This window comes from Pseudophryne corroboree, chromosome 9, assembly GCF_028390025.1.
Source record: "Pseudophryne corroboree isolate aPseCor3 chromosome 9, aPseCor3.hap2, whole genome shotgun sequence".
NCBI classification, from domain to species: domain Eukaryota; kingdom Metazoa; phylum Chordata; class Amphibia; order Anura; family Myobatrachidae; genus Pseudophryne; species Pseudophryne corroboree.
In genome coordinates this window covers 260,881,607-260,905,201 of record NC_086452.1, presented here as the reverse complement: position 1 = coordinate 260,905,201, position 23,595 = coordinate 260,881,607, and the positions used below count along the sequence as shown (strand labels likewise).

At 49.2% G+C, this 23,595-nt stretch overlaps 1 protein-coding gene across 1 annotated transcript in view; it reads right to left on the bottom strand.

Moving 5' to 3' along the window:
- Positions 1 to 23,595, bottom strand: part of TMCO1 (transmembrane and coiled-coil domains 1) — a 180,288-nt gene that overhangs the window by 88,374 nt on the left and 68,319 nt on the right. The gene's annotated exons all lie outside the window — the stretch shown is intronic.

Genomic DNA, 23,595 nt, shown 5'->3' with positions numbered 1-23,595 from the left:
CAGAGTCAAGAATGACACCTAGGCAGTGGTGTATGGATGATTGCCGAGTTATCAACAGTGATAGAGATATCAGGTTGGAAACTACTATTGGCCGGTGAAAATAATAAGATTTTACTCACCGGTAAATCTATTTCTCGTAGTCCGTAGTGGATGCTGGGAACTCCGTAAGGACCACGGGGAATAGCGGCTCCGCAGGAGACTGGGCACAACTAAGAAAGATTTAGGACTACCTGGTGTGCACTGGCTCCTCCCTCTATGCCCCTCCTCCAGACCTCAGTTAGGAAACTGTGCCCGGAAGAGCTGACACAATAAGGAAAGGATTTGAAATCCCGGGTAAAACTCATACCAGCCACACCAATCACACCGTACAACTCGTGATACTATACCCAGTTAACAGTATGAAAAACAACTGAGCCTCACGAACAGAAGGCTCAGAACAATAACCCTTTAGTTAGGCAATAACTATATACAAGTATTGCAGACAATCCGTACTTGGGATGGGCACCCAGCATCCACTACGGACTACGAGAAATAGATTTACCGGTGAGTAAAGTCTTATTTTCTCCGACGTCCTAGTGGATGCTGGGAACTCCGTAAGGACCATGGGGATTATACCAAAGCTCCCAAACGGGCGGGAGAGTGCGGATGACTCTGCAGCACCGAATGAGCAAACTCAAGGTCCTCCTCAGCCAGGGTATCAAACTTGTAGAATCTTGAAAAAAAGTGTTTGAACCCGACCAAGTAGCAGCTCGGCAAAGTTGTAAAGCCGAGACCCCTCGGGCAGCCGCCCAAGAAGAGCCCACTTTCCTCGTGGAATGGGCTTTAACCGATTTATGATGCGGCAGTCCAGCCGTAGAATGTGCAAGTTGAATCGTGCTACAGATCCAGCGAGCAATAGTCTGCTTAGAAGCAGGAGCACCCAGCTTGTTGGGCGCATACAGGATAAACAGCGAGTCAGTTTTCCTGACTCCAGCCGTCCTGGAAACATATTTTCAGGGCCCTGACTACGTCCAGCAACTTGGAGTCCTCCAAGTCCCGAGTAGCCGCAGGCACCACAATAGGTTGGTTCACATGAAACGCTGATACCACCTTAGGAAGGAATTGGGAACGAGTCCTCAATTACGCCCTATCCGTATGAAAAATCAGATAAGGGCTTTTTCATGACAAAGCCGCCAATTCTGATACACGCCTGGCCGACGCCAGGGCCAACAGCATGACCACTTTCCACGTGAGGTATATTAGCTCCACGGTTTTAAGTGGCTCAAACCAATGCGACTTTAGGAAATCCAACACCACGTTGAGATCCCACGGTGCCACTGGAGGCACAAACGGGGGCTGAATATGCAGCACTCCTTTAACAAAAGTCTGAACTTCAGGCAGTGAAGCCAGTTCTTTTTGGAAGAAAATGGACAGAGCCAAAATCTGGACCTTAATGGAGCCCAATTTTAGGCCCATAGTCACTCCTGACTGCAGGAAGTGCAGAAAACGACCCAGTTGAAATTCCTCCGTTGGGGCCTTCCTGGCCTAACACCACGCAACATATTTCCGCCATATGCGGTGATAATGGTTTGCGGTTACCTCTTTCCTAGCTTTAATCAGTGTAGGAATAACTTCCTCCGGAATGCCTTTTTCTTTTAGGATCCGGTGTTCAACCGCCATGCCGTCAAACGCAGTCGCGGTAAGTCTTGGAATAGACAGGGCCCCTGCAGCAGCAGGTCCTGTCTGAGCGGCAGAGGCCATGGGTCCTCTGATAACATCTCTTGAAGTTCCGGGTACCAGGCTCTTCTTGGCCAATCCGGAACCACTAGTATAGTTCTTACTCCTCTTCTTATTATTCTCAGTACCTTGGGTATGAGAGGTAGAGGAGGGAACACATAAACCGACTGGTACACCCACGGTGTCACTAGAGCGTCCACAGCTATCGCCTGAGGGTCCCTTGACCTGGCGCAATAACTTTTCAACTTTTTGTTGAGGCGGGACCCCAGCATGTCCACCTGTGGTCTTTCCCAACGGTTTACCAGCATTTTGAAGACTTCTTGATGAAGTCCCCACTCTCCCGGGTGAAGGTCGTGTCTGCTGAGGAAGTCTGCTTCCCAGTTGTCCACTCCCGGAATGAACACTGCTGACAGTGCTAACACGTGATTTTCCGCCCATCGGAGAATCCTTGTGGCTTCTGCCATCGCCATCCTGCTTCTTGTGCCGCCCTGTCGGTTTACATGGGCGACCGCCGTGATGTTGTCTGACTGGATCAGCACCGGCTGGTGTTGAAGCAGGGGTCTTGCCTGACTTAGGGCATTGTAAATGGCCCTTAGTTCCAGAATATTTATGTGTAGGGAAGTCTCCTGACTTGACCATTGTCCTTGGAAGTTTCTTCCCTGCGTGACTGCCCCCCAACCTCGAAGACTGGCATCCGTGGTCACCAGGACCCAGTCCTGTATGCCGAATCTGCGGCCCTCTAGAAGATGAGCACTCTGCAGCCACCACAGCAGCGACACCCTGGCCCTTGGAGACAGGGTTATCAGCCGATGCATCTGAAGATGCGATCCGGACCACTTGTCCAACAGATCCCACTGAAAGATCCTTGCATGGAACTTTCCGAATGGAATTGCTTCGTAAGAAGCCACCATTTTTCCCAGGACTCGCGTGCAGTGGTGCACCGACACCTGTTTTGGTTTTAGGAGGTCTCTGACTAGAGATGACAATTCCTTGGCCTTCTCCTCCGGGAGAAACACTTTTTTCTGTTCTGTGTCGAGAACCATCCCCAGGAACAGTAGACGCGTTGTAGGAACCAGCTACTCCGATCAACAACTGCTCCCTGGACCTCGCCTTTATAAGGAGATCGTCCAAGTACGGGATAATTATAACTCCCTTTTTTCGAAGGAGTATCATCATCATCTCTGCCATTACCTTGGTAAATACCCTCGGTGCCGTGGACAGACCAAACGGCAACGTCTGGAATTGGTAATGACAGTCCTGTACCACAAATCTGAGGTACTCCTGGTGAGGGGGGTAAATGGGGACATTCAGGTAAGCATCCTTGATGTCCAGTGATACCATGTAATCCCTTTCGTCCAGGCTTGCAATAACCGCCCTGAGCGATTCCATTTTGAACTTGAACCTTCGTATATAAGTGTTCAAGGATTTCAAATTTAGGATGGGTCTCACCGAACCGTCCGGTTTCGGTACCACAAACATTGTGGAATAGTAACCCCGTCCTTGTTGAAGGAGGGGTACCTTGACTATCACCTGCTGCGAATACAGCTTGTGAATTGCCTCCAGCACTGCCTCCCTGTCCGAGGGAGCTGTCGGCAAGGCATATTTGAGGAAACGGCGAGGGGGAGACGTCTCGAACGCCAGCTTGTACCCCTGAGATACTACCTGTAGAGTCCAGGGATCCACCCGTGAGCGAGCCCACTGGTCGCTGAAGTACTTGAGACGGGCCCCCACCGTACCTGGCTCCGCCTGTGGAGCCCCAGCGTCATGCGGTGGACTTAGAGGAAGCGGGGGAGGACTTTTGTTCCTGGGAACTGGCTGTATGCTGCAGCTTTTTCCCTCTACCTCTGCCTCTGGGCAGAAAGGACGCGCCTTTAACCCGCTTGCCTTTCTGGGACCGAAAGGACTGTACCTGATAATACGGTGCTTTCTTCGGCTGTGAGGGAACATGGGGTAAAAAAGTTGATTTCCCAGCTGTAGCTGTGGAAACGAGGTCCGAGAAACCATCCCCAAACAACTCCTCACCCTTGTAAGGCAAAACTTCCATGTGCCTTTTAGAATCAGCATCACCTGTCCACTGCCGAGTCCACAAGCCTCTCCTGGCAGAAATGGACATTGCGTTTATTTTAGATGCCAGCCGGCAAATATCCCTCTGTGCATCTCTCATGTATAAGACTGCGTCTTTAATATGCTCTATGGTTAGCAATATAGTGTCCCTGTCTAAGGTATCAATGTTATCTGACAGGGAATCTGACCACGCAGCTGCAGCACTGCACATCCATGCTGAAGCAATAGCTGGTCTCAGTATAATACCGGAGTGTGTATATACAGACTTCAGGATAGCCTCCTGTTTTCTATCTGCAGGCTCCTTTAGGGCGGCCGTGTCCGGAGACGGTAGTGCCACCTTTTTTGACAGACGTGTGAGCGCTTTATCCACCCTAGGGGATGTCTCCCAACGTGACCTATCCTCTGGCGGGAAAGGGTACGCCATTAGTAACCTTTTAGAAATTACCAGTTTCTTATCGGGGGAAACCCACGCTTCTTCACACACTTCATTTAATTCATCAGATGGGGGAAAAACCACTGGAAGCTTTTTCTCCCCAAAAATAATACCCTTTTTTGTGGTACCTGGGGTAATATCTGAAATGTGCAACACATTTTTCATTGCCGTAATCATGTAACGGGTGGCTCTATTGCAGTGGTTCTCAAACTCGGTCCTCAGGACCCCACACAGTGCATGTTTTGCAGGTAACCCAGCAAGTGCACAGGTGTATTAATTACTCAGATACATTTTAAAAGGTCCACAGGTGGAGCTAATTATTTCACTTGTGATTTTGTGAGGAGACCTGCAAAACATGCACTGTGTGGGGTCCTGAGGACCGAGTTTGAGAACCTGTGCTCTATTGGAATGTACACTAGTCTCATAGTCGTCGACACTGGAGTCAGTATCCGTGTCGACATCTGTGTCTGCCATCTGAGGTAGTGGGCGTTTTAGGGCCCCTGATGGCTTTTGAGACGCCTGGGCAGGCACAGGCTGAGAAGCCGGCTGTCCCACATCTGCTAGGTCGTCAAACCTTTTATGTAAGGAGTTGACACTGTCGCGTAATTCCTTCACATGTCCATCCACTCAGGTGTCGACCCCGCAGGGGGTGACATCACATTTATCGGCATCTGCTCCCCCTCCACATAAGCCTCCTCATCAAACATGTCGACACAGCCGTAACGACACACCGCACACACACAGGGAATGCTCTGACTGAGGACAGGACCCCACAAAGTCCTTTGGGGAGACAGAGAGAGAGTATGCCAGCACACACCAGAGCGCTATATATATATATATATATATATATATATATATATATATATATAGGGATTCACACTACCCACAGTGATTTTTCCCCTATAGCTGCTGCTATTACACAGATTGCGCCTAAATTTAGTGCCCCCCCTCTCTTTTTTACCCTATGTAGTCTGGAAACTGCAGGGGAGAGCCTGGGGAGCGTCCTTCCAGCGGAGCTGTGAGGAAAAATGGCGCCAGTGTGCTGAGGGAGATAGCCCCGCCCCTTTTCCGGCGGACTTCTCCCGCTTTTTTATATGTATATCTGGCAGGGGATTTTACACATATATAGTCTTAATGACTATATTATGTGTTTATTTTGCCAGCAAGGTACTATTATTGCAGCCCAGGGCGCCGCCGCCCCCCCCAACGCCCTGCACCTATCAGTGACCGGAGTGTGTGGTGTGCATGGGGAGCAATGGCGCACAGCTGCAGTGCTGTGCGCTACCTTGATGAAGACCGAAGTCTTCTGCCGCCGATTTCCAGGAACGTCTTCTTGCTTCTGGCTCTGTAAGGGGGACGGCGGCGCGGCTCCGGGACCGGACGACCGAGGCTGGGCCTGTGTTCGATCCCTCTGGAGATAATGGTGTCCAGTAGCCTAGAAGCCCAAGCTAGCTGCAAGCAGGTAGGTTCGCTTCTCTCTCCTTAGTCCCTCGTAGCAGTGAGTCTGTTGCCAGCAGATCTCACTGAAAATAAAAAACCTAAATTATACTTTCTTTTCTAGGAGCTCAGGAGAGCCCCTAGTGTGCATCCAGCTCGGCCAGGCACAAAATTCTAACTGAGGTCTGGAGGAGGGGCATAGAGGGAGGAGCCAGTGCACACCAGGTAGTCCTAAATCTTTCTTAGTTGTGCCCAGTCTCCTGCGGAGCCACTATTCCCCATGGTCCTTACGGAGTTCCCAGCATCCACTAGGACGTCAGAGAAAATAAGATTTTACTTACCGGTAAATCTATTTCTCATAGTCCGTAGTGGATGCTGGGGACTCCGTAAGGACCATGGGGAATAGACGGGCTCCGCAGGAGACATGGGCACTTTTAAGAAAGAATTTAGATTCTGGTGTGCTCTGGCTCCTCCCTCTATGTCCCTCCTCCAGACCTCAGAGAAACTGTGCCCGGAAGAGCTGACAGTACAAGGAAAGGATTTTGGTAATCCAGGGCAAGATTCATACCAGCCACACCAATCACACCGTATAACTTGAGATAAACTTACCCAGTCAACAGTATGAACATTAACAGAGCAACAGGTCAACCCTGATGCAACCATAACATAACCCTTATTTAAGCAAGAACTATATACAAGCATTGCAGAAGTCGTCCGCACTTGGGACGGGCGCCCAGCATCCACTACGGACTATGAGAAATAGATTTACCGGTAAGTAAAATCTTATTTTCTCTAACGTCCTAGTGGATGCTGGGGACTCCGTAAGGACCATGGGGATTATACCAAAGCTCCCAAACGGGCGGGAGAGTGCGGATGACTCTGCAGCACCGATTGAGCAAACACAAGGTCCTCCTCAGCCAGGGTATCAAACTTGTAGAACCTTGCAAAAGTGTTTGAACCTGACCAAGTAGCCGCTCGGCAAAGCTGTAATGCCGAGACCCCCCGGGCAGCCGCCCAAGAAGAGCCCACCTTCCTAGTGGAATGGGCCTTAACTGATTTTGGCAGCGGCAATCCAGCCGCAGAATGAGCCTGCTGAATCGTGTTACAGATCCAGCGAGCAATAGTTTGCTTTGAAGCAGGAGCACCAAGCTTGTTGGAAGCATACAGGATAAACAAAGACTCTGTTTTCCTGACCCTAGCCATTCTGGCTACATAAACCTTCAAAGCCCTGACCACATCAAGTAACTCGGAATCCTCCAAGTCAGCAGTAGCCACAGGCACCACAATAGGTTGGTTTATATGAAAGGATGAAACCACCTTTGGCAGAAATTGTGGACGGGTCCGCAATTCTGCTCTATCCGCATGGAAAACCAGATAGGGGCTTTTATATGACAAAGCCGCCAACTCTGACACACGCCTAGCCGAAGCCAAGGCTAATAGCATGACCACCTTCCAGGTGAGATATTTCAACTCCACCGTTTTGAGTGGTTCAAACCAGTGGGATTTCAGGAAACTCAACACCACGTTAAGCTCCCAAGGTGCCACTGGAGGCACAAAAGGGGGCTGAATATGCAGCACTCCCTTTACAAACGTCTGAACTTCAGGTAGAGAAGCCAACTCCTTTTGAAAGAAAATGGATCGGGTCGAAATCTGGACCTTAATGGAACCCAATTTTAGGCCCAAATTCACTCCGGACTGTAGGAAGTGAAGGAAACGGCCCAGCTGGAATTCCTCCGTAGGAGCATTCCTGGCCTCACCACCAAGCAACATATTTTCACCATATACGGTGATAATGTTGAGCTGTCACGTCCTTCCTAGCCTTTATCAGCGTAGGAATGACCTCATCCGGAATGCCTTTCTCTGCTAGGATCCGGCGTTCAACCGCCATGCCGTCAAACGCAGCCGCGGTAAGTCTTGGAACAGACAGGGCCCCTGTTGCAACAAGTCCTGTCTTAGAGGAAGAGGCCACAGGTCCTCTGTGAGCCTTTCTTGCAGATCTGGATACCAAGTCTTTCGTGGCCAATCTGGAACAATGAGTATTGTTCTCACTCCTCTTTTTCTTATTATCCTCAGCACCTTGGGTATGAGAGGAAGAGGAGGAAATACATAGACCGACTGGAACACCCACGGTGTCACCAGGGCGTCCACAGCTATCGCCTGAGGGTCTCTTGACCTGGCGCAATACCTCTGTAGCTTTTTGTTGAGGCGGGATACCATCATGTCCACCTGTGGCAGTTCCCACCGACTTGTAATCTGTGCGAAGACTTCCTGATGAAGTCCCCACTCTCCCGGGTGGAGGTCGTGTCTGCTGAGGAAGTCTGCTTCCCAGTTGTCCACTCCCGGGATGAACACTGCTGACAGTGCGCTTACGTGATTCTCCGCCCAGCGAAGAATTCTGGTGGCATCCGCCATCGCCACTCTGCTCCTTGTGCCGCCATGGTGGTTTACATGAGCCACTGCGGTGATGTTGTCTGACTGAATCAGAACTGGTTGGTCGCGAAGCAGGGTCTTTGCTTGACGAAGGGAGTTGTATATGGCCCTTAGTTCCAGGATGTTGATGTGAAGGCAAGTCTCTTGACTTGACCACAGTCCTTGGAAATTTCTTCCCTGTGTGACTGCACCCCAACCTCGGAGGCTTGCATCCGTGGTCACCAGGACCCAGTCCTAAATGCCGAATCTGCGGACCTCGAGAAGGTGAGCGCTCTGCAGCCACCACAGGAGTGACACCCTGGCCCTGGGGGATAGGGTGATTAACCGATGCATCTGTAGATGTGACCCGGACCACTTGTCCAGTAGGTCCCATTGGAAAGTCCTCGCATGGAACCTGCCGAAGGGAATGGCCTCGTATGATGCCACCATCTTTCCCAGGACTCGAGTGCAATGATGCACAGACACCTGTTTCGGATTTAATAGGTTCCTGACCAGAGTCATGAGTTCCTGAGCTCTCTCTATCGGGAGATAAACCCTTTACTGGTCTGTGTCTAGGATCATGCCCAGGAAAGGCAGACGAGTCGTAGGGACCAACTGCGACTTCGGAATATTTAGAATCCAGCCGTGTTGCCGTAACACTTCCAGAGAAAGTGTTACGCTGATCAGCAACTGCTCTCTTGATCTCGCTTTTTTGAGGAGATCGTCCAAGTATGGGATAATTGGGACTCCTTGCTTCCGCAGGAGTACCATCATTTCCGCCATTACCTTGGTAAATATTCTCGGTGCCGTGGAGAGACCAAACGGCAACGTCTGAAATTGGTAATGACAATCCTGTACCACAAATCTGAGGTACGCCTGATGAGGCGGATAAATGGGGACATGAAGGTATGCATCCTTTATGTCCAGAGACACCATAAAATCCCCCCCTTCCAGGCTTGCGATAACCGCTCTCAGCGATTCCATCTTGAACCGGAACCTTTTCAGGTACATGTTCAGGGATTTTAAATTCAATATGGGTCTGACCGAACCGTCCGGTTTCGGGACTACGAACATGGTCGAATAATAACCCCTTCCCTGTTGAAGGAGGGGAACCTTGACCACCACCTGTTGAAGATACAATTTTTGAATTGCAGTTAACACTAATTCCCTCTCGTGGGGGGAAGCTGGCAGGATCGATTTGAGGTATCGGTGAGGGGGCATCTCTTCGAATTCCAGCTTGTATCCCTGAGACACAATCTCTATTGCCCAGGGATCCAACTGGGAGTGAACCCACTTGTGGCTGAAATTTCGAAGACGCGCCCCCACCGGGCCTAGCTCCGCCTGTGGAGCCCCAGCGTCATGCGGTGGATTTTGTAGAGGCCGGGGAGGACTTCTGTTCCTGGGAACTAGCTGTATTGTGCAGCTTCTTTCCTCTGCCCCTGCCTCTGGCAAGAAAGGACGCACCTCGAACTTTCTTGTTTTTCTGAGATTGAAAGGACTACATTTGATAATACGGTGCTTTCTTAGGCTGTGAGGAAATATATGGCAAAAAATTTGACTTTCCAGCAGTAGCTGTGGAGACCAGGTCCGAGAGACCCTCCCCAAACAATTCCTCACCCTTGTAAGGTAAAACCTCCATATGCCTTTTTGAGTCGGCATCACCTGTCCATTGCCGAGTCCACAGGACCCTTCTGGCAGAAATGGACATAGCATTGATTCTAGAACCCAGCAGACTAATGTCTCTTTGAGCATCTCTCATATATAGGACAGCGTCCTTAATATGCCCCAGGATCATTAAAAAAGTATCCTTGTCTAAGGTATCAAGTTCCTCAGATAGGGTATCCATCCATGCTGCTACAGCACTACACACCCAGGCCGACGCGATTGCCGGCCTCAGTAAGGTACTTGAATGTGTATAAATGGACTTCAGGGTACCCTCCTACTTTCTATCCGCAGCATCTTTGAGGGTAGCCGTATCCTGTGACGGCAGGGCTACCTTCTTGGACAAGCGTGTTAAAGCCTTGTCCACCCTAGGGGAGAATTCCCAGCGTAACCTGTCCGTTGGCGGGAAAGGATACGCCATAAGAATCCTTTTGGAAATCTGCAGTTTTTTTATCTGGAGATTCCCAAGCCTTTTCACATAACTCATTTAGCTCATGTGAGGGGGGAAAGGTTACCTGTGGCTTCTTTTCCCCATACATATGAACCCTCCAGTCAGGGACTGGGGTTTCCTCTGTGATGTGCAACACATCCTTAATTGCTATAATCATATAACGGATGGATTTAGCAAATTTTGGCTGTAACTTTGCATCATCGTAATCGACACTGGAGTCAGAATCCATGTCGGTATCTGTGTCAACAATTTTGGATAGTGGGCGCTTCTGAGACCCTGACGGCCTCTGCGACATAGGATCAGGCATGGGCAGGGACCCTGACTGTCCTAAGGCTTCAGTTTTTTCTAACCTTTTATGTAAGGAATTCACACTATCATTTAAAACCTTCCACATATCCAACCAATCAGGTGTCGGTGCCGTCGGCAGAGACACCACATTCATTTGCTCCCGGCTCTGCTTCCACATAGCCTTCCTCATCAGACATGTCGACACAAGCGTACCGACACCACACACACAGGGAATGCCCTTTTCAAAGACAGTTCCCCCACAAGGCCCTTTGGAGAGACAGGGAGAGAGTATGCCAGCACACACCCCAGCGCCATATATCCCAGGAATAACACAGTAACTTAATGTTAACCCAGTAGCTGCTGTATATTAAATTTTTGCGCCTAATTTATGTGCCCCCCCTCTCTTTTTACCCTTTTCTACCGTGAATCTGCAGGGGAGAGCCTGGGGAGCTTCCTCTCAGCGGAGCTGTGGAGAAAAAATGGCGCTGGTAAGTGCTGAGGGAGAAGCCCCGCCCCCTCGACAGCGGGCTTCTGTCCCGCTCAAATATGCATTTTCTTGGCGGGGGCTCATACATATATACAGTGCCCAACTGTATATATGTGTACTTTTGCTAAAAGAGGTCCATATGCTGCCCAGGGCGCCCCCCCCTGCACCCTGCACCCTTACAATGACCGGAGTATGTGAGGTGTGTGGGAGCAATGGCGCACAGCTGTGCGTTACCTCATGTGAAGAACGGAGTCTTCTGCCGCCGATTTCGAAGTCTTCCGGCTCTGCGAGGGGGACGGCAGCGCGGCTCCGGGAACGGACGGCGAGGGTGAGATCCTGCGTACGATCCCTCTGGAGCTAATGGTGTCCAGTAGCCTAAGAAGCAGGACCTATCTGCAGAGAGTAGGGCTGCTTCTCTCCCCTCAGTCCCACGATGCAGGGAGTCTGTTGCCAGCAGAGCTCCCTGAAAATAAAAAACCTAACAAAATACTTTCTCACAGCAAGCCCAGGAGAGTTCACTGAACAGCACCCAGCTCGTCCGGGCACAGTCTCAAACTGAGGTCTGGAGGAGGGTCATAGAGGGAGGAGCCAGAGCACACCAGAATCTAAATTCTTTCTTAAAGTGCCCATGTCGCCTGCGGAGCCCGTCTATTCCCCATGGTCCTTACGGAGTCCCCAGCATCCACTAGGACGTTAGCGAAAATTAATTCTGTTTTGGAAATATTAAGTTTGAGGTGGCGAGATGTCATCCAAGATGAAATGGCAGAGAGGCATTCAGTGACACGGCCCAATACAGATGATGACAAATCTGGGGATGATAGGTAGATTTGAGTATCATCTGCATACAGATGGTACTGAAATCCGAAAGAGTTGATTAGTTTGCCAAGAGATGTGGTATAGATAGAGAAAAGCAGAGGACCTAAGGCTAAGCCTTGCGGTACTCCAACAGAGAGGTAGCGAAGAAGAGGTGGAATCAGAGAAATGAACATTGAAGGAGCGATTAGACAGGTACGATGAGAACCAAGAAAGGGTTGTGTCCCGAATACCTAGGGATTGTAGTGTTTGTATGAGAGTGGTCAACAGTGTCAAAAGCAGCAAAGAGATCAAGGAGAATAAGTAGTGAGTAATGTCCTTTAGATTTAGCAGTGACCAAATCATTCACTACCTTAGTCAGTGCTGTCTCTGTGGAGTGTTGGGCACAAAATCCTGACTGAAGTGGGTCCAGTAGACTGTGTGAGCTAAGAAAGTGTGTGAGGCGAGTGTAGGCAAGTCTCTCAAGTAGCCTGGAGGGGCATGGGAGCTGAGAGATGGGACGGTAGTTAGAGAGAGAGTTCGGGTCAGAGTTTTGTTTTTTCAGAATGGGAGTGATCACTGCATGCTTGTACAGAGAAGGAAAGATATCAGTAGACAGAGAGAGATCACAGATTTTCGTTAAGGTTGGGATGAGCACAGTAGACAGAGCTTTAGGGTATAGAGTCAAGGGGAGAGGTATTAGAGTAAGCAGATGAAAAGAGTGCAGATACTTCATCTTCATTTGTAGGATCAAAGGAAGAGAAGGTGTTAAGAGGGTTCAGGCAGGGAATTGAGCAGGTCACTTGCTGTGTTAGAGCATACCATTTCATTTCGGATCTTGTCAATCTTGTCCTTGAAATAGGAAGCAAGATCTTGCACACTGACAGTGGCTGGTGGGTTGGGTGAGGGAGGGACAAGAAGTGATTTAAATGTATTAAAAAGTCGCTTGGGTTTAGAGGCTTCAGCAGAGATTGAAAATATGTTTGTTTGGCAGTGTCCAGAGCATTACGATAAGAGTGGTAGGTGGTCTTATATGTGAGAAAGTATACACACACAGCAATGTGTGTTTAAAGCTAGTTGCAACTGTAGATACACGCAGCAACATGCCTAAACATCATCACTGGCACAATGTACTAGATGTGGCCTCACTGAAACCACTTTTGGAACAATCTAATCAAAATGAATTGGACCATTACTGAGCTTGCTGGTAAATGTCTTTCAAAAAGGACAGCTATAAATCCGAGTTTGCAGTTATTATTACATTTAATTTATAAGGCGCCACAAGTGTTTTGCAGCGCCGTACAAAGGACATTACAGAGAGACAAAACTTAGCATTACAGTAAACAAAACAAAAATAAGAATTTACTTACCGATAATTCTATTTCTCGTAGTCCGTAGTGGATGCTGGGAACTCCGTAAGGACCATGGGGAATAGCGGCTCCGCAGGAGACTGGGCACATCTAAAGAAAGCTTTAGGACTATCTGGTGTGCACTGGCTCCTCCCCCTATGACCCTCCTCCAAGCCTCAGTTAGGATACTGTGCCCGGACGAGCGTACACAATAAGGAAGGATTTTGAATCCCGGGTAAGACTCATACCAGCCACACCAATCACACCGTACAACTTGTGATATGAAACCCAGTTAACAGCATGATAACAGAGGAGCCTCTGAATAGATGGCTCACAACAAGAACCCGATTAGTTAACAATAACTATGTACAAGTATTGCAGACAATCCGCACTTGGGATGGGCGCCCAGCATCCACTACGGACTACGAGAAATAGAATTATCGGTAAGTAAATTCTTATTTTCTCTGACGTCCTAGTGGATGCTGGGAACTCCGTAAGGACCATGGGGATTATACCAAAGCTCCCAAACGGGCGGGAGAGTGCGGATGACTCTGCAGCACCGAATGAGAGAACTCCAGGTCCTCCTCAGCCAGGGTATCAAATTCGTAGAATTTTGCAAACGTGTTTGCCCCTGACCAAGTAGCTGCTCGGCAAAGTTGTAAAGCCGAGACCCCTCGGGCAGCCGCCCAAGATGAGCCCACCGTCCTTGTGGAATGGGCTTTTATTGATTTAGGCTGCGGTAATCCTACCGCAGAATGCGCCAGCTGAATAGTGCTACAAATCCAGCGCGCAATAGACTGCTTAGAAGCAGGAGCACCCAGCTTGTTGGGTGCCATCAGGATAAACAGCGAGTCAGTTTTCCTGACTCCAGCCGTCCTGGAAAAATAAAATTTACAGGGCTCTGACTACGTCCAGCAACTTGGAATCCTCCAAGTCCCCAGTAGCCGCAGGCACCACAATAGGTTGGTTCAAGTGAAAACCTGAGACCACCTTCGGGAGAAACTGAGGACGAGTCCTCAACTCTGCCCTATCCATACAGAAAATCAGATAAGGCCTTTTACATGACAAAGCCGCCAATTCTGACACACGCCTGGCCAAGGCCAAGGCCAACAGCATGACCACTTTCCACGCGAGATACTTTAGCTCCATGGTTTTAAGTGGCTCAACCAATGCGACATTAGGAAATCCAACACCACGTTGAGATCCAAAAAGTGCCACAGGAGGCACAAAAGGAGGCTGAATATGTAGTACTCCTTTAACCAAAGTCTGAACTTCAGGCAGTGAAGCCAGTTCTTTCTGGAAGAAAATCGACAGAGCCGAAATCTGGACCTTGATGGACCCCAATTTGAGGCCCAAACGTCACCCCTGCTTGCAGGAAGTGCAGGAATCGACATAGTTGAAATTCCTCCGTCGGGGCCTTCATGGCCTCCCACCAAGCAACAAATTTTCGCCAAACGCGGCGATAATGTCTTGCGGTGACATCCTTCCTGGCTATGATCAGGGTAGGGATGACTTCCTTCGGAATACCCTTTTCCTTTAGGATCCGGTGTTCTACCGCCATGCCGTCAAACGCAGCCGCGGTAAGTGTTGGAACAGACAGGGTCCCTGTTGCAGCAGGTCTTGTCTGAGCGGCAGAGGCCAAGGGTCCTCTGCCAGCATCTCTTGAAGTTCCGGGTACCAAGCTCTTCATGGCCAATCCGGAACCCCGAGTATGGTTTTCACTCCTCGCCTTGTTATTATTCTCAGAGACACATAAGCCGACTGGTACACCCACGGTGTCACTAGAGCGTCCCCAGCGATCGCCTGAGGGTCCCTTGACCTGGCGCAATATCTTTTCAACTTCTTGTTGAGGCGGGACGCCATCATGTCCACCCGTGGTCATTCCCAACGGTTTACCCGCATTTGGAAAACTTCTGGATGAAGTCCCCATTCTCCTGGGTGTAGGTCGCCCATCGGAGAATCCTTGTGGCTTCTGCCATCGCCATCCTGCTTCTTGTGCCGCCCTGTCTGTGTACATGGGCGACCGCCGTGATGTCGTCTGATTGGATCAGTACCGGCTGGTTCTGAAGCAGGGGCCTTGCTTGTCTTAGGGCATTGTAAATGGCCCTTAGCTGCAGAATATTTATGTGAAGCGAAATCTCCTTGGAAATTTCTTCCCTGTGTGACTGCACCCCAGCCCCGAAGGCTGGCATCCGTGGTCACCAGGACCCAGTCCTGTATTCCGAATCTGCGGCCCACTAGTAGATGAGCCCTCTGCAGCCACCACAGCAGCGACACCCTGTTTCTTGCTGACAGGGTTATCCGCTGTTGTATCTGTACAAGGGACCCGGACCATTAGTCCCACAGGTCCCACTGGAACGTCCTTGCGTGGAGTCTTCCGAATGGAATTATGCTTCGTACGAAGCTACCATTTTTCCCAGGACTCGTGTGCATTGATGTACCGACACCTGTCCTGGTTTTAGGATGTCTCTGACTAGAGATGACAACTCCTCGGCTTTTTCCACTGGAAGAAACACTCTTTTCTGGTCTGCGTTCAGAAACATTCCCAGGAACAGAAGACGTGTCGTCGGGACCAGCTGTGACTTTGGAATATTGAGAATCCAGTCGTGCTGTTGTAGCACTTCCCGAGAGAGTGCTACCCCCACTACCAACTGTTCTTTGGACCTCGCCTTTATCAGGAGATCGTCCAAGTACGGGATAATAAAAACTTCCTTCTTGCGAAGGAGTATCATCACTTCGGCCATTACCTAGGTAAAGACCTTCGGTGCCGTGGACAACTCCAACGGCCGCGTCTGGAACTGATAGTGACAGTCCTGTACCACATATCTGAGGTACTCCTGGTGAGGGGGGGGGGAATGGGGACATGCAGGTACGCATCCTTGATGTCCAGGGAGACCCTGTAATCCCCCTCGTCCAGGCTCGTAATAAGCGCCCTGAGTGATTCCATCTTGAATTTGAATCTTCTGATATAAAAGTTCAAGTATTTTAATTTCAAGATGGGTCTCACCGAACCGTTGCGGTACCACAACCACTGTGGAATAGTAACCCCTTCCCTGCTGAAGGAGGGGCACCTTGACAATCATTTGTTGCGATTCTAGTGTTGAATATCCACCAACACCGTCTCCCTGGCAGAGGGAGGTGCCGGTAAGGCAGATTTTAGGAAACGGCGGGGGGAAGAACGTCTCGAACTCCAGCCTGTACCCCTGAGATACTACTTGAAGGACCCAGGGATCCATGTGAGAGCCCACTGTCCGCTGAAATATCTGAGCCGGGCCCCCACCGTACCCGGGTCCGCCTGAGCAGCCCCAGCACCATGCTGTGGACCTACCGGACGCAGGGAGGACTCCTGTTCTTGGGAACTAGCTGTGTGTTGCAGCTTTTTTCCTCTACCTTTGCCTCTCGGCAGAAAGGATGAGCCTCTAGCCCACTTGTTTTTCTGGGGCCGAAAGGACTGTACTTGATGATACGGTGCTTTCTTTTGTTGTGGGGTAGCCTGTGGCAAAAAAATTAATTTCCCAGCAGTAGCTGTGGAAACGAGGTCTGAAAAAACTATCCCCAAACAGTTTTACCCCCTTATAGGGCAACTTCCATGTGCCGATTCGAGTCGGCATCGCCTGACCATTGCCAAGTCCATAACCCCCGTCTGGCGGCAATGGACCTAGCGCTTATTTTTTATGCCAGCCGGCAAATATCCCTCTGTGCATCACGCATGTATAAGACCACGTCTTTTATATGCTCTATTTTCAGCAAAATATTGTCCCTATCCATAGTTATTTTCCGACAGGGAATCTGCAGCGGGAGCACTGCCCATCCATGCCGAAGCAACGGCTGGTCGCAATATAATGCCCTAGTGTGTGACCATATCTTATAGGGTAACCTCCTGCTTTCTATCAGCAGGTTCCTTCAGGGCGGCCGTACCCGAAGACGGTAGTGCCACCTTTTCTGATAAGCGTGTAAGCGCTGTATCTACCCTATGGGGTGTTTCCCCGCGTGACCTATCCTCTGCGGGAAAGGGTACGCTGCCAATAACCGTTGTAGAAATTATCAATTTCTTACCGGGGGAAGACCACTCTTCCTCACACACCTCATTTAATTTCTCAGATGCAGGAAAAACTACTAATAGTTTTCTCTCACCAAACATAGTACCCTTTTATGTGGTACCTGGGGTATAATCATAAATGTGTAATACATTTTTCATTGTCTCAATCCTGTAACGGGTGGACCTATTTGGAGGGTACACCAGTCTCATCGATGTCGACACTGGAGTCAGTATCCGTGTCGACATCTGTGTCTGTTATCTGAGGTAGCGGGCGATTTTAGAGCCCCCCATGACATTTGAGACGCTGGAACAGGCACAAGTTGAGTAGCCGGCTGTTCCGTGTCGTCGGCCTTTTATGTAAGGAGTTGACACTTTCACGTAATCCTTCCATAAGTTCAACCACACCGGTGTCGAACCCGCAGGGGGTGACAACATATTTACAGGCATTCGCTCCGCCTCCACCTCATTATCCTCCACATACCTGTCGACACAGCCGTACCGACACAGCACACACACAGGGAATGCTCTGATAGAGGACAGGACCCCACAAAGCCCTTTGGGGAGACAGAGGGAGAGTATGCCAGCACACACCAGGGCGCTATATATCACAGGGATAGCACCTATAAAAAAGTGTTTTCCCTTATAGCTGCATATATGTTGTATACTGCGCCTAAATTGTGCCCCCCCCCTCTCTTTTTAACCCTTTCTGTAGTGTATTAACTGCAGGGGAGAGCCAGGGAGCTTCCCTCCAACGGAGCTGTGAGGGAAAAATGGCGCCAGTGTGCTGAGGAGATAGGCTCCGCCCCTTTTTCGCGGACTTTTCTCCCGCATTTTTATGGAATCTGGCAGGGGTTAATATACATCCATATAGCCCTGGGGGTTATATGTGATGTATTTTTGCCAGCCAAGGTGTTTATATTGCTGCTCAGGGCGCCCCCCCCCCTAGCGCCCTGCACCCTCAGTGACCGGAGTGTGTGGTGTGCATGAGGAGCAATGGCGCACAGCTGCAGTGCTGTGCGCTACCTTGGTGAAGACTGATGTCTTCTGCCGCCGATTTTCCGGACCTCTTCTTGCTTCTGGCTCTGTAAGGGGGCCGGCGGCGCGGCTCTGGGACCGGACTCCGAGGCTGGGCCTGTGTTCGGTCCCTCTGGAGCTAATGGTGTCCAGTAGCCTAAGAAGCCCAAGCTGGCTGCAAGCAGGCAGGTTCGCTTCTTCTCCCCTTAGTCCCTCGATGCAGTGAGCCTGTTGCCAGCAGGTCTCACTGAAAATAAAAAACCTAAAACTAACTTTTTCTAAGAAACTCAGGAGAGCTCCTAGATTGCACCCTGCTCGGTCGGGCACAAAAATCTAACTGAGGCTTGGAGGAGGGTCATAGGGGGAGGAGCCAGTGCACACCAGATAGTCCTAAAGCTTTCTTTAGATGTGCCCAGTCTCCTGCGGAGCCGCTATTCCCCATGGTCCTTACGGAGTTCCCAGCATCCACTAGGACGTCAGAGAAAATAGAGTACAGGTAACAAAGAGCACCACAATTCTCAAAACATAATACAGCTAAGATGTAAGTAGTGAGGGAGTAATCATCGTACTACTAGGAGCTGGTGGCCATAGATAGAGATGAGCCTTTACCAGCAGGAGAAAAAGCGGGTAAAGATGGTCGCTGAGTAGGAGAGAGCTGCGAGTGAAATGTGCCGAGAAGAGGGCTTTGACAACAAGAGGAAAGAGGGCCCTGCTCTGAAGAGCTAACAATCTAGTGGGAAAGGGTGACAGACAGATGACATGAAGAGCAAACAAGCGGGAGGTAGCCTGATGACAGTATGTAAGCAAAGCCGAGATGTTCAAGGCATGAGCCAGGGGGGATGGAGGAGTAGCCTCAGGACTAGGTTATGCATCGGAAGGGTATGCTTTGAACAGGTGAGTTTTTAGTGCCCGTTTGAAGCTTTGCAAGGTCGGGGAGAGTCTTATGGAGCGGGGGAGCGCGTTTCACTAAAAGGGGTGCAGCACGAGCAAAATCTTGAACTTGAGCATGGGAAGCAGTGACCAGGGCAGAGGAGAGGCGACGGTCATTGGCCTACCGTAATGGGCGGGAGGGAGTGTGAAGGGAGAGGAGGTTGGAAATGTAGAGAGCAGTGGAATTAAAGATGGCCTTGAATGTGAGGGTGAGGAGTTTGAAAAGTATTCTTTAGGGGATTGGGAGCCAGTGTAGATTTTCTGGAAGGGGAGTGGCAGATGTGAAGCGGCGGGAGAGGAAGATAAGCCTAGCTGCGGAATTGAGGACAGATTAGAGGGGAGCTTGGATGTGGGGTGCAAAGGAGAGGGAGGAGTCAAGAGTGACGCCCAGGCAGCGGAGTTGGGGAACAGGGGAGATGATGGTGTTGTCAACAGTGATAGAGATATTGGTAGGGGGTGTTGCTCTGGCTGGGGGAAAGATAAGGAGTTATTTTGTTCATGTTGAGCTTCAGAGAGCGCTCAGACATTCAGGAGTAGATGGCGGAAAGACAGCTGGAAACCTGAGAGAGGACAGAGGGGGACAGATCAGGAGAGGAGAGGTAGAGTTGCGTGTCATCAGCATAGAGGTGGTATTGAAGGCCAAAGGAGTTAATGAGCGCATTCAGGGAAAAGGTGTACAGGGAGAACAGAAGGGGACCTAGGACAGAACCCTGAGGGACACCAACAGGAAGGATGGAAGTGTGTGAGGTCGTGCCAGAGGCAGACACAGAGAAGGAGCGGTTAGTGAGGTAAGAGGTAAACCAGTCAAGGATTGTGCTAGAGAGGCCAAATTTTTGGAGTGTGTGGAGGAGAGGATGATCCACGGTGTCAAAGGCAGCAGAGAGGTCCAGAAGGATGAGCAGAGAGAAGTGGCCCCTGGATTTGGCCAAAAGCAGGTCATTGGTCACTTTCACCAGGGCAGATTCGGTGGAGTGGAGTGGGCGAAAGCCAGATTGTAGTGGATCAGGGATGGAGTTGTCAGAGAGGTAGCTAGTTTGGTGGCGAATGGGAGAAGAGAGATGGGGCAGTAGCTAGTGAGTGATGACGGGTTGGGGATGTTTTTTTTGAAAATAGGTGAGACCAGAGCATGTTTGAATGGTGAGGGAAAGATGCCGGTAGAGAGCGATAGGTTAAAGAGGTGGGAGCAGGCACTGGGGGAGAGGGAGCAGAGAAGACAGGAGGGGGTCCAGGTGACAGGTTGAAAAAAAAGGGGGGGGGGGGGATGGAAGGATAAGACGAGGAGTGGACTTCTTTGTCTGAAGTGGGATGGAAGGAGGACAGGGTGGGATAGATGGAGGCGAAAGATGATGGGGCAGCGGAGAAGAAGTGACGGGAGGAGAAGTCTTGGTGGATAGCCTCAATTTTGGAGATGAAGAAGGACGCAAAGTCAGTGGCAGTGAATGAGGATGGGAGTTGAGCAAAGGAGAGTGTTGAATGTTTCAAAGAGACGGTGTGGACTGGAGAACTGAGAAGAGATGAGTACTTGGAAAAAGGATTGCTTGGCGAGAGAAAGAGCAGAGCTATAGGAGGAGAGATTTAACTTGAAATGAAGGAAGTCCGCCAGAGAGTGAGATTTCCTCCAGGAGCGTTCTGCAGAGCGTGAACATTTTTGGAAGAATCGTGTTCGTTTGGTGTGCCATGGTTGGGGTTTGGAGCGGCGGAGGGGGACAGAGGAGAGGGGGGCCACAGAGTCAAGAGCAGCAGTAAGGGTAGCGTTATAGAAGGAGGCTGCCTGGTTGGCACAAGTCATAGTGGAAAGAGGAGAGAGGAAAGTCTTGAGGGAGGACAGGATAGCGGGGTCGAGAGACCCGAGATTGCGTATGGTGATGGTGGGTCTGGGCGTGGAGAGGAGAAAGGAAGATTAGACGGTGAAAGAAAGCAGATGGTGGTAAGAGAAAGGGAAGGAAGATTAGTGGAATTCAGAGAGATTACATCGGTGCGTGAAGACAAGGTCGAGGGAGTGGACGAGATTGTGAGTAGGGGTGGGTGTCTATTGAGAAAGTCTAAAGGAGGTGGAAAGGGCAAGAAGATTAGTGGAAGCCGCATTAGTGATGTAAATAGGGATGTTAAAGTCACCTAGGATGATAGAGGGGGATGTTGGAGGAGAGAAAGTAGGGAAGCCAGGCAGCAAAGTTGTCAAGGAAAGATGAACAGCGGCCAGGAGGCAGGTAGATCACTGCCACATGGAGGTGAATGGGGTAGAAGAGGCACATAGTGTGGACCTCAAAAAGGTGAAGGTGGTGAGGGAGGGCTCAGGTGGGATGACACGAAAGGTGCAGTTTGGGGATAGAAGGATGCCCACGCCTCCACCCTGGTGGTCATCAGGTCTGACTGTGTAGGTGAAGTAGCGGCCTCCATAGGAGAGGGCAGCAGGGGAGATGGTGTCAGAGGAGGACAGTCAGGTTTCAGTGATGGTGAGAAGGTTAAAAGAGTGGGAGATAAAGAGGTCATGGATAGTTGGCAGCCTGTTGCAGACTGATCTAGCTTCCAGAGTGTACAGGAAAAAGGTAGGGAGGGGACAGGGGAGATGGCTGGGTGGGTTCTGAATGCATGTGGTTGATCTGCAAATTGAGAAGGGAAAAGGGGGGGGGGGGGGGTGAGACAGGATCGAGGACCCATCATTCCAGTACAGTAGTGTTATTCAGAGGAATAATATAGAATGGACAGGATGTAATATAGAATTAACAATGAGAAGGGGAGTGTAGTAAAAGCAGAGACAGCGCAAACAGGATTATTTGGTAAATACTGGAAGGAACGGAAAGGCTGATAATGTTAGACAGTGGTTGTAGATAGTATAAATGAGGTGCAGAATGCAATGTATGTGAGAGAAGTAGGGCTGTTACTTAATTATACACACAAAATCTCCCCAAGTGGAGAAGAAAAAAGCGCTGGTATTTGACACTGCACCCCGCTTCTGTAGATAGATAGATAGATAGATAGATAGATAGATAGATAGATAGATAGATAGATAGATAGATAGATAGATAGATAGATAGACAGACAGACATATACATACAGGTTCAGTATCCCTTATCCAAAATTCCACATTTTCGGTTCTCCTACTGAGATAATGACATATATTATATATTATGTGTATATATAGATATATTACATAATATACATATATATGTGGCATTATCTCAGTAGGGGTACAAAAAATGTGTGATTTTGAATTTTGGATAAGGGATACTCAACCTATATATATATATACATACATACATACATACATACATATACAGGTTGAGTATCCCTTATCCAAAATCACACATTTTTTGTTCCCCTACTGAGATAATGCCACATTACTCAACCTGTAGATAGATAGATAGATAGATAGATAGATAGATAGATATATTTGAAATATATGTATGAATTATATTAATTATTAAATTGTGTACATTGTTTAAATACCAGCGCTTTTTTCTTCTCCACTTGTGGAGATTTTGTGTGTATGTCTATGTAAGTGGGGTGAGTATATCCACTAAAAAGCAGCCGGTATTTCAATCACCGACTGGCGCTATGTCAAATGTATTTTTTGTTACTTAATCAGACAGGGAGGTCAGTGTCCAGGCTGTGCAGGTAGCATGCGTTGGTGGTAGTGGATTAGGTAACTCACTGTAGTATGTTGACTGCAGTTCTTTTGTGGAGGTGGGGAAAATAGTCTGCTGTCCTTCTGTTTCTCTCCTGTTTGTCTCCGTATAGCTCCAAAGTTCATATCCTCATACTTAACACTAACATACTTCACAGCTAAAATGCTTGCAGCCAAATATGTACTGATTAAATATAAATGCACACATGGATACAGGCTTGATTGCTAACAGCACCCATCCTCTGAAACTCACCCCCAAAAAAAAGGTTTGCACTAGGGGGGTATTTCAGAGTTGGTTGCAGCAGCAAATTTGTTAGCAGTTGGCCATAACCATGTGCACTGCAGGTGTGGCAGATATAACATGTACAGAGAGTGTTAGATTTGGGTGGGTTATTTTGTTTCTGTGCAGGGTAAATACTGGCTGCTTTATTTTTACACTGCAATTTAGATTTCAGTTTGAACACACCCCATCCAAATCTAACTCTCTCTGCACATGTTATATCTGCCACACCTGCAGTGCACATGGTTTTGCTAAACACATTTGCTGCTGCAATCAACTCTGAATTAGGCCCTAGGTGTGAACATCAACAGACCAGTACACCCCCCACTAGTATACAGTGATTTCCTACTTCAGTAGAGGCTAGGAGTAACTAATTATAAGTAAAGTTGCAGTTACCTAACACAATTCAAATAAGCATGTAAAGTTGCAGGAGTGAGTTAGTGGTCTTCCATGAAAGTGGCCAATTTGACCCAAATCCTATTGCTTGGTTTAAGTGTCAGAATTTGTGTTATGGGTTAGTGTCCACATAACTCATAAGAAATGGTAATGGTTATTATATGCAAGTGATATGTCACAAGAAAAGTGCAAGACATTAATTGCAGGGATAATCTAATGTTTG